This window comes from Orycteropus afer, unplaced genomic scaffold (genome assembly GCF_000298275.1).
Source record: "Orycteropus afer afer isolate SDZICR_OR568_19922 unplaced genomic scaffold, OryAfe1.0 scaffold00248, whole genome shotgun sequence".
Taxonomy (NCBI): Eukaryota; Metazoa; Chordata; class Mammalia; order Tubulidentata; family Orycteropodidae; genus Orycteropus; species Orycteropus afer.
Window position 1 is genome coordinate 1,430,600 of NW_006921835.1, and position 12,065 is coordinate 1,442,664.

The 12,065-nt window shown below is 37.1% G+C and overlaps 1 pseudogene; it reads right to left on the minus strand.

Moving 5' to 3' along the window:
• Positions 1-6,921: 6,921 nt before the first annotated feature.
• Positions 6,922-7,332, minus strand: LOC103204428 (annotated as a pseudogene).
• Between the last annotated feature and the right edge of the window lie 4,733 nt (positions 7,333-12,065).

A 12,065-nucleotide genomic window follows, 5' to 3' on the forward strand; every position in this document is an offset into this window, starting at 1 on the left:
CTGTAAACCTGTACATTGACCAGGAGGCTGTCATTTCAACAGAAAAAGGGAACAATGCATGGTTTGAAATCAAGAACGAAGTGTATCAGGGTTGTATCCTTTCATCATACATATTCAATCTGCATGCTGAGGAAATAATCCGAGAATCTGAATTACATGAAAAAGAACATGGCATCAAGATTGGAGGAAGAATCATTAACAATCTGAGATACGCTGTCAACAAAACTTTGCTTGCTGAAAGTGAGGATGATTTGAGGCACTTACTGATGAATATTGAAGAATACAGTCTGAAGTATGGATTATACTTCAATATAAAGAAAACAAAAATCCTCACAACTAGACCTATAAGAAACATCATGATAAATGGAGAAAAGATTAAAGTTGTCAAAGGCTTCACATTGCTTGGTTCTACAATCGACACCAATGGAAGCAGCAGTCAGAACATCAGATGACATACAATACTGAGCAAGTAGGCTGAAAAAGACATCTTTCAAGTGCTGAGGAGCAAAGATGTCTCCTTGAGGACTAGAGTGCACCTGACACAAGCCATGATATTTTCAATCACCTAGTATGCTTGTAAGGAGCTCTGGAAGCATAGTGCCTAAGACATTTGACTGCTAACCAGAAGGCTGTCAGTTCAAATCCACCAGCCCCTCCTCAGAAGGAAGGGTGGGCAATCTACTTCTGTAGTGATATCACCTCAGAAACCCAAGGAGGGGTCGCTATGCATTGGATCTGACTCAACTGCACATAACAACAACAACAACAAGAAGTATGCATGTGAGAGCTGGGTGATGAATAAGGAAGACCAAAGAAGAATTGATACTTTTGAGTTGTGGTGCTGGCAAAGAATGCTAAAAGTATATGGACTTCTAAAAGAACTAACAAATCTTCCCTGGAGTAAATGCAGCCAGAAAGCTCCTTGGAAGTGAGAATGGCCAAATTTCATCTCACCAACTTTGGTCATGTTATCAGAAAAGACCATCCCCTGGAGAAGGATGTCATGATTGGTAAGGTGGAGGGTCTACAAAAGGGGGGAAGGCCTCAACAATATGGATTGACACAGTGACTGTGATGATGGGTTCAAATATAACACGGATTGCAGAGCTGATGTGAGACCAGGGGGTGTTTCTTTCTGCTATGCATAGTGTCGCTATCAGTCGAAGATGGCACCTAACAACAACAACAACAACAATATTCCTTTATTTTGTTCAAATGACAGCCTCCTTGTGTATATAAATGTTTCTAATGAGCACAATTAAGTATTCTGGAATTCCCATTCTTCTCAATGTTATCGATAAGTTTTTATGACCACACAGTCTAATACTTTTGCGTAGTCAGTAAAACACAACTAAGCACCTCTAAGATGCTCTGGTGGCATAGTGGATAAGGCTTTGGCTACTGACTGGAAGGAAAGTGGTTCAAACCTACCAGTCACTCCTTGGAAAGAAGAAGGGGTGATCTACTTCTATAAAGAGTTATAGCCCTGGAAACTCAATGGGAGTCATTATGGGTCAGAATTGATTCAATGTCAGTAAGTTTGCTTTTTTAAACATCTTTCTGGTATTCTTTGCTTTGAGGCAAGATCCATCTGACATCAGCAGTGATATCCCTCATTTCACATCCTCTTCTGATTCTAGCTTGCATTTCTTGAAGTCCCCTGTCAATATACTGCAGCAACCTTTTTTGACTTACATGCAGCAAGATTTTATTGTGTGTGATATCAATGATATTGTTTAATAATTTCCACCTTCTGTGGGATCACCTTTCTTTGGAATGGGTATAAATATGAATTTCTTCCAGTCAGTTGGCCAGGTAGCTGTCTTCAAATCTCTTGGCATAGATGAGTAAGTGCCTCCAGCACAACATCCATTTGTTGAAACATCTCAATGGTATTCCATCAATTTCTGGAGCTTTGTTTTTTGCCAATTCCTTCAGTACAGGTTTCATTTTTTTCTTCAATACCATCAGTTCTTGATCATATGCCATCTCCTGAAATGGACAAACATCCAACAATTCTTTTGGATACAGTGATTCTGTATATTCCTTCCATGTTATTTTGATGTTTCCAGCATCATTCAAAATATTGTCCATAGAACTTTTCAATATTGCAATTTGAGGCTTGGATTTTTCTTCAGTTATTTCAGCTTGAGAAATTCTGAGTGTGTTCTTCCTTTTTGGTTTTCTAACTTCAGGTCTTTGCACATTTCATTATAATAATAGACTTAGTCTTCTTGAGCTGCTCTTTGAGATCTTCTGTTCAGCTATTTTATCTTGTCATTTTTTTTCCATTTGCTTTAGCTACTCTGCATTCAAGAGCAAGTTTCAGAGTCTCCTCAGACATCCAGTTTGGTCTTTCTTCTTTTCTTGTTTTTTTGATTTTTTCATGTATGATATTCACACATTCATATATCAATTGTCATCTCACAATTCCTCTGGTTTTTGGTTATTGGTGTTTAATACATCAAATATTTTTTTTCGATGGTCTCCAAATTCAGGTGGAATACAATCAAGGTCATATTTTGGTTTTTGTGGACTTATTATTGTCTTCAGCTTCAACTTGAACTTCCATAAGAGCAATTGATGGTCTGTTCCACAGTTAGCTCCTAGCTTCATTTTGGCTGAAGATATTGAGCTTCTCCATTGCCTCTTTGCACAGATATAATCGGTCTGATTCCTGTGTATTCCATCTGGTGAGGTCCACATATATAGTTGCCATTTACATTAATGAGAAAAAGGTATTTACAATGAATAAATTATTGGTCTTGAAAAATTCTATCATGTGATTGCCACTGTCATTTCCATCACCCAGGCCATATTTTCCAAGTACTGTATGAGATTTTTTTCTTTAACATACTTAATATCAAGTATGATGGCAGTGGTAGTAAACATGTAGAAAAATGGTCACCTTTTTAAAAATGTTTTTACAATTAGAATTAACACAAGTTGAAAACTATTTAGTTTGAGAAAAAAACAAGGGTATGAGAAATTATAAACTTACAGATTTGAGATATTAGGAAATGATAAAATATTATAGTAACAAGGGAGTTTGGAGAGAATTCCTCTTGTGCACATATTAATTTTGACATTGTGTATCTGTAGTGATACTGCCTTGGAAACGCAAGGAGAGGTCATTATGAGTCGGGTCCGACTCTATGGCACACAACGACAATAGAATATCTAGATGAGATATTAGAAGGTACCCAACGTACCTTGAGAATGTAATTGATATCCAAGGCTAAAGGATCTGCATTTTTTCTAAGTCTTGAGAAAATTTTATCTTCTCATTCCCGTCTCATTTAAGCAGAAATTGATTTGACACTACTTAAATCAGGAAGAACCTACAGAGTCTCCTCATATTTAAACACCAGGCATATTTTCTAAGTAATGTCATTATATTAAGCCATGGTATTTTAGCTTCACTAAATGTTCATAGCAGTATAAATTTGACATCGATGCAGAGAACATTGAAAACTATGGCCAAAAACTAATTCTTTGTTGTAGTCAAGTTTCCAGGCAAAAGTTTTCAACAAGGCACTGGGCAAAGAATCATGTAATTGAATGTTTATTTTATTTTATTTTATTTTTAAATAAATTATTTGAAAGACAGTGATAAAGAATGAGTTAACAATGTTCAGGTTCCTATATTAAAATAATTAGATAATATAACTCACTTGAGTCTCTATATACCTTAAGTTTTTTCATGTCTTGATCCTTAATGGATTTTTTGAAAGTGCCCTTTTTCTAACTCAGGGGACATATGCTCTTCACTAAGTGTGCTAGTGAACTATTGGTTACTTCAAAGTCCTTCAAACTGTGTTGTGGTTTTTCATCTGGAAATAAAATCACTGTGTGTATGCATCTAATTTTAATATGCTAATTTCCATGAATAGGGCCTTATGCATAAATAAGGAACAATAAAAAGATCTTAGTTTTCAATATCCAGGCAGCTGTTCTGGATCTGAGAAGCTATATTTGGATATTAGAAGATCTTAGGAAGGGGTACAAGTAACACAATGCTTAAGAAGGCTGGGAGACATAACAAAAAGGAGTGCAATTTATGTTTCTTGTTTAGCATCAAGAATCTCTGATTTTAAGATCCATGTCCTCAGCAAAATGACTCTTGTTCCACTGTGGAAGGATTTACCCACAGGAAATTGGTGAGCAAGTAGTTTGAAAAAGGAAGCATAGTTCAAAATAATTTCAAGTAATAGCAAACACCTAAAAAGCACTTGAGGCACATCATTTCCAGCAACTGACAATAACAAAATATAGCATTTATTATTGGCTCCATCTCTTCTAGACATGTTAAAGATATGCAAGCTTATTTAATCTTGATAACAACCCAATGAAGTCTTTACAATTATCCATCTATTCAATGAATAGATGAATGAACTGAGGCAAAGAATGGTTTAATAATTTGCCCAGCATCACACAGCTAGAAAGTAGTTGAACTAGAGTATAAACCAGGTAGTACTCATTCAAACTTTGATGTTAGCTCTCATTAACTTGGGCCCTGACTCACAGTGCAAGAAAAACTGTACACATGGATAAAATATTTACAATTTTTTTGTAATGGGGATAAAAATATCTATTATAAAAAATCTGTATCATTGAATACAGATGTATACTGTCTGGCACATAGTAGGTGTTCAATTCGTATTTGTTAAATTGTCAAATAAAATTATATAATTCTTCTCTGCACATGGTTTCAAATATGCAATTAATATGATACAAATGTCATGTTTTCTATTTTTATGTAAATTATTATAGTTAGATTACAGATAGATAGCTAGATAGCAACATCCCCATGATGAACTATGTATTGGATCATTGTTATCCTTAGGATTTTCATTGGCTACTTTTCAGAAGTAGATTGCCAGACTCTTCTCTAATGGGTTTTACCCTAGAAGTTCTGCAGGAACCTAGTCAGGATCATAACAACACTCAAGCTTCCATTGACAGATTGATGGTTGCTGTGCCTGAGGTCCATTTTTAGGAAATCTAACTGGGTCTCCTGCATGAGAAGGGAGAATTCTATACTGAACCAGTAATGCCTAGAAGACTAGTGAGAAAACGGCAAAAAGAAACATATTTAGCACAAGTGAATATTTGTAAAATAGTTGCATGGTGGATTTTACTGTCTTTCCATTATCTACTCTTCTAAAACATGCCTTATTTGTATCTGCTCCTCTTCAGTTAAACCTGTCAAAATGTCCACTGATAATGGAATAATAATAATAAACTAACTACCATTGAGTCGCTTCCAACTCAGTGACCTCATTGGGTTTCCACTGCAGTAAATCTTTACAGAAGTAGATTGCTCCATTGTCCTTCTATGGAACAGCTGGTGGGTTTGAACTGCTGACCTTCTGGTAGCAGTTGAATGCCTTAGGATAATACAATAGAATAATGGAATAACAGGGCACATTTAGATTTGGAGTTGGTTTTGATTTATCATCTATGTTCTCCAAATACTAACTTCATGACTTCATGACTCTGGGTAGGGAGACAATTCTGAGTTTCAAGCTATTTCAATCTGTAAAATAGTGTAATAATAACTGCCTCATAAAACAGTTTTAAAATTAGAATGAAAAAAAAAAGTTAGATGAAGTGTTCAATTCAGTGTGTGTCATATAGTAAATGCTAGTTTGGTGTTCCTTGAAACAGACCCAACAATCAAAATTATTTCAAGATTCAAAGGTAATAATTTCTATTAGTGAAATTTTTAATGATAGTTCCTGGGGATATAATTTGGAGAAAGAAGAGTGACCTCTTTTTTCAGTCCCTTCCCAGAACACTGAACTATCTAGCTATCTGTCTGTAATCTAACTATCATCATTTACATAAAAACAGAAAAAAAATGACATTTGTATAATATTAATTGCCTACATGAAACAATGTGCTGAGAATGATTATATAATTTTACTTGAGAATTTAACAAATATTAATTGAACACCTATTATGTGCCAGACACAATATAAATCTGTATTCAATGATACAGATTTTTTGTAGTAAGTATTACAAAAAAAATTGTAAATATTTTGTCCACATTTAAAGCTAGAAAACAATAAAAATGATGAGAACCCTGACTATCTGATCTTAATGATATCATTTCTTTTTCTCCATGCAACTTCCAGTGGCAATAAATGAGTTTACACAAATATAATTATAGAAAAATTATTACAGGACTGAAGTTGTTCGAAATGTTTGTTGGGCCAGTCAGTTCTCATTCAGACTATTTCTGATTTTCTCTCTTATTGATCTGCTTGCTTCACTGTAAGTGGTAACATTATGATAGTGTTTAAATTGCCAGTGTACCAATATCAGTTAAAATCATATTCTTAAAACAAATGGATCTCATTCTAAACAGTAGCACTCTTTTTTTATACATATAGTTTAATGTATTTTAATAGCAAATTTAGAGGAACAGCACAGAAGACAGACAACATTAAAACATGTACTTGCATGTAGGACAACTCAGTTAGAAAAGTATAGTGAATGGATGGAATCTAGTGTATGATAAAAATGCTACAAACACCATTTAGTTTCCATCAATAAGAAATTTACTTATTTAAAAAAAAAATCCAAATGTTGACATTGTCCAGAAAAATTTAACAGGTTAATTTATAATTGTTATAGAGTTGAAACACTGAAACTTGTCTGCTGAAACATTTTGACTTGCATTAATGCTTTATGTCCCTGCATTTATATTAAAAATTCACACAGAAATGAAAATGGAAAAACTGCCAATACCTGATTTCTGTCCCCCACTTTTCCATTCACAACCATATACTTAGGTACCTTTGACCACATGGGGGGAAAATATATATATATATCTAATGTTCAAAACTACCAATAACAGGAAGAATTTTTTTTTTTTTTTTTTAAAGAATGAAATGTTTCCATCATAGTGGATTCTTAAGCACGTTCTCCATATATGCGGCATGCTAGCTGGATGTCTTTTGGCATAATTGTTACATGTTTGGCATGGATAGCACACAGGTTGGTGTCTTCAAAAAGGCCAACCAGATAGGCCTCACTTGCCTCCTGCAAAGCACCAATAGCTGCACTCTGGAAGTGCAGATCTGTTTAGAAGTCTTGAGCAATTTCTCGCACCAGACGCTGGAAGGGAAGTTTGCGAAACAGAAGTTCAGTGCACTTCTGATAACGCCTAATTTCACAGAGTGCCACAGTACCAGACCTGTAACGATGAGGTTTCTTGACCCCTCCAGTACAGGGCTCACTCTTGCGAGCGCCTTTTGTAGCCAGTTGCTTCTTAGGTGCTTTACCACCAGTTGATTTGCGGGCAGTCTGCTTTGTACTAGCCATGGTACAGCGACCTCCTCACTTAACCCCCTTCTCCTTCGGCTGGAGCTCTGCAAGCTATAGGCGGCGCTGGCGTTAGAGAGGGACGGCCAACAGCAGCACTCTTGAGGTAAAAATAAAGATTAACTGTTGTTACCTGATGCACTAGCTATAAGGACTAATTTAATAAACCCCCTGATTGGCCAGCTTATTAGTATTGAAGAACTCATATGTGAACAGATGGACCAGATTTGGCAGGTTTTTTCCAAAAAATCTTTTAAAAAATATATCCTGACAGAATCTGTGCAACACTGCCATATTCCATTTCAGCCAGGCTTGTTTTAACTAATCAAGCTTTCCAAAAACTTAAAAGTGTTACTCAGAATTTGAAGCAAACAGAATTATTTTTTTTCATATGTGTATATATAGCACAAATGTCATGTGAGCCAGTGGCCATGTGGGTTTTGTACATTGCTCAGACCAGGATGGCATGTTTCAAACACTGGCAGGAGCACAGTTCAAGACTAATTGCTCTCAGTTCTGAAGCTTAAGCCAAGAAAAAAGGGAAGGCTAATGGAATGACACTTTCATCACATTATGCATAATAAGTGGGGCTTTAGAGTTGTCCCAGTCATTAATGCTTGAAATTTATTGCTAATGGTAATTAAATATGTCTATTCACTACTTAGGCACTACAATAATGGAGTGATCAAAGAAAGAAGTATTGGACCTGGTACATAGAGTTTCTTAAGTTTCACTGCTGTCAAATCGGATCCAACCCATAGCAACCCCTCCTTGGGTTTCTGAGGCAGTATCACTGTAGCAGTAAATTGCCCAATCTTCCTTCTGAGGAGTGGGTGGTGAGTATATATATATATATATATATATATATATATTATCTACTCTAATTTGTAAGAAAATATTGAAAGGTATATATTTCTATGCTCATGTTATAAATTAGGATGTTGGGTTTAAAATTATTAAATACCTCACCATTATCAACTGGAGACTGGTAGAGTCAGGATTTGAGCTCACACTGTCTAATTTAAAGCTCATAATCTTATCCACCATACTGTCTCTTTCTATATAGGTTAAGGAAAATTAACAGTAGAAAATGAACAAGACCTAATGTTTGTAGTGTCTCATGTAGGAGTGATACAGTGTTTGTAGGAACTATACTAGTTACTTTCTAGGTATTCTACACATAGCAATCTTATTATATAGTTAGTTGGTAATATTATCTCCATGTTCAGATAAAAAGATTAAATAGGATTAAGTAATGTACCTTAGGGAATGTAGTTAATAAGGGTGAACCCAGCACTCAAAACCAGGTTAGTTGTCATCTCATTGCAATCTCTCAAATGAGCCCACCAGAGATCTAATGGTAAGTCCACCCTGGGGAGTTGCTTGATTTCTCCCCCACTTCTACTGCCCACATTCAAACAAATCCCAAATGTTAACAATTTTAACTTTCAAATAAACACAACTTTCACCTTATCTTGCCCAAATTGATAGCCACTTTTCTGTTTAAGCATTCTTTTTATTTATTTATTTATTTCTAGTTGTGATTTGAGTGAAAGTTTACAGAGCACATGCACCTCGCATTCAGGAGTTCATATGCATTCTGTCTCATGACATCGACTACAATTTCCCACATTGTAAAAACTCTCTTCCCAGTTCCCCCACAGCCACCTCTTCCCTGTGTCCTTCCCTCCTATGCAGTCCAGCCCCCTGAGCTGTCTCCTTGTACATACACTTCCCTTCTATCCTCCCATGATTGATCCCTCCAAGGAGTGTATCTACCTAAAGTAAATGTTCAGCTTATATGCCTGTCTTTCATTTGGCTGGAAGCCACAGGAATGGGCTGAATTGCAGACCTGAAGGGCAGCTAGGGGCCATAGTCTCAGGGGTTTCACCAGGCTCTATCAGACCAGCAACCTGGTCCTTCTTTTCCTTTTTTTTTTTTTAATGATTTTACATTTTCCTCCACATTGTTTTCCCACTCCATCCAGGATCTCCTACATAGATCCCTCTCTGAGTGGTTGACAGTGGTAGCCAGGCACCATCTAGTTCTTCTGGTCTCATTGTCATATAGGCTGAGAGCAACATGGTCTACTAGTCTCTGGAACCACTTGTTTCCATGCCTCTTTGGTTCTCTTCATTCTTCTTTGCTCTGGACAAGGAGAGACCCATCGTTGCATCTATATGGCTGCTTTCAAGCTCCCAGTTGCTACTCACCAAAGTGGATGTAAAACAAAGTTTCTGTGTAGTATGTCAATTGAGCTTGATGACTCCTGTGACCATGGTCCTGACCCCACAGGTCCAACTACTCGATCCCTCCAGGTAGCTGACTGTGGCCAGGAAGTGAATACAAACTTATCCCTTGTAAGCTTCACTATATACCTGGCCATTCTTACAAAACATACAAATACACTTGCAGAAACATCATCTGCCAACCCTATACATGGTCATAGGCATACTCCCACCTACATGTTGCTGTTATTTGCCATCGAGTCAGACCCAAATCATAGTGACTCCTCCTTGGGTTTCCGAGGCAGTATCACTACGGAAGTAGATTGCCCAACCTTCCTTCCAAGGAGTAGCTGGTGGGTTTGAACCACCAGCCTTCCAGTTAGCAGTCAAGTGCCTTAGCCACTATGCTACCAGAGCTCCCCCCACATGCATAGACATACCTAATTTTTCAGCCTGACCACTCATCTATCCACCCATAGATCAGTGTTTACCACCAGTGACAATGTAGTACTCTATATGCAAAAGGGCTCATCTTTGTTGTCTGTACCTCCCATGCACCTTTCTATGTCTTCCTCTTCCTCAGTGCCACCATGTTGATCACTTATATTTGGTACACTGCCCTTCCCTTCACCGAAAACAATACTTTCTCTACCTATTAGTAGTATTCTCTCCTCTCCCCTCCACCCCTGGTAACCGACAAAGGAGTTTCTTTCCGTATATAAACACTTCCTTGACTTTTTACAGTGACATACTAATACAGTATGTGTCCTTCTGTGATCAACTTATTTCACACAGCATAATGTCCTCCAAATTCATTCATGTTATGTGTTTTGCCAATTCTACTTTATTCTTTAGGGCTAGACAGTATTCCATTATGTGTATGTACCATAGTTTGGTTACCCATTCTTCTGTTGTTGGGCACCTAGGCTGTTTCAATTTTTTGGCTATTGTAAATAGTGCTGCGATGAACATGGGTGTACATATACCTATTTTTGTCCTGGCTCTCACTTCTTTAGGATATATACCTACTAATGAAATGGCTGGATCAAATGATATTTCTAATTCCAATTTTTTAAGGAATCACTATACTGCTTTCCACAGTGATTGTGTCATTTGACAGTCCCGCCAACAGTTCTTGCCAGCCTCTGTCAGCCTCTGTTGTTTTCTGTCTTGTTCAACTCTGCTATTAGTGCTGGGGCAAGATGGTATCTCATTGTTGTTTTGATTTTCATCTCTCTAAAGGAGCTCTGGTAATGTAGTGCCTAAGGCACTTGACTGCTAACCAGAAGTCTGGCAGTTCAAACCCACCAAGCCATTCCTTGGAAGGAAGGTGAGGCAATCTATTTCTGTAGTGATACTGCCTCGGAAACCCAAGGAAGGGTCTCTATGAGTCAGGTCTCACTCGACGGAACATAACAACAACAACAACAATAATGGATAATGATCATGCACATTTCTTCATGTGTTTGTTGGCTGCCTTAATATCCTCTTTGGTGAAGTGTCTATTTATATCTTCTGCCTATTTTTAATTGCATTATTTGTCTTTTTGTTGTTGAGCTGTTGGAGTTTTCTATAAATTTTAGAAATAAGTCCCTTGTCAGATATGTTGCTGCCAAATATTTTTTTCCCAATCTGTAGGTTCTTTTTCTACTCTTTTGGAGAAGTCTTTGGAAGCACATAACAATTTAATTTTTAGAAGGTCCCATTCATTTAGTTCATTTTCTATTTGTGCATATTGGGTTATGCTTGATAGTCTATTTATGCCGTATTTAAGTACTCCTAAATTTGCCCCTAGATTTTCCTTGAGGAACTTTATAGTTTTAGGATTCACATTTAAGTCTTTGATCTATCTAGAGTTAGCTTTTGTGTGTGGTGTGAAGTACAGATCCTGTTTCATTTTGATTCAATGTAGGCTAATCACAGACACCAGTGATACAAAATACCTGCAATCCTTACAGAAACAATAGAAGACAGACACAGAGTAATCCCTCACAGATACCCAGAAACTATGAGAGAAATATCCAATAAATCTACCATCTAAGGACCATAGTCCTGGGGGACACCAGGCTCAATTGGCACAACAAAATACATAAAAGCCTTGTTCCACATCCTACATTGACAAGTAGTGACTGGGGTCTTAAAATATTTCAGGTGACCATCTAAGATGCAGCTAATGGTACCCTAGCATCGGAAGCTAAGGAGAGTACAAAAGACCAAGGACATTAGGAAACAATCAGCCCTAGGACACTATGGCCTTTGAGACCAGAAGAACTAGATGGTGCCCAGCTACCAAAGCCAACCACTCAGGAAAGGATAAAATCTGGAGATCCTGGATAAAATGGGAGGAAAAATGTGGAACAAAAACTCAATAATGACCAGAATTACTGGTCAGATGGAGTCTGATGAGATCCCCAATACTATGGCCCTGGAATACATTCTGTGCCTTGAATAAAACTCACTCCCAGGGGCTGGCTCTCAGCCCAATAGTTAACAAGATGTACATG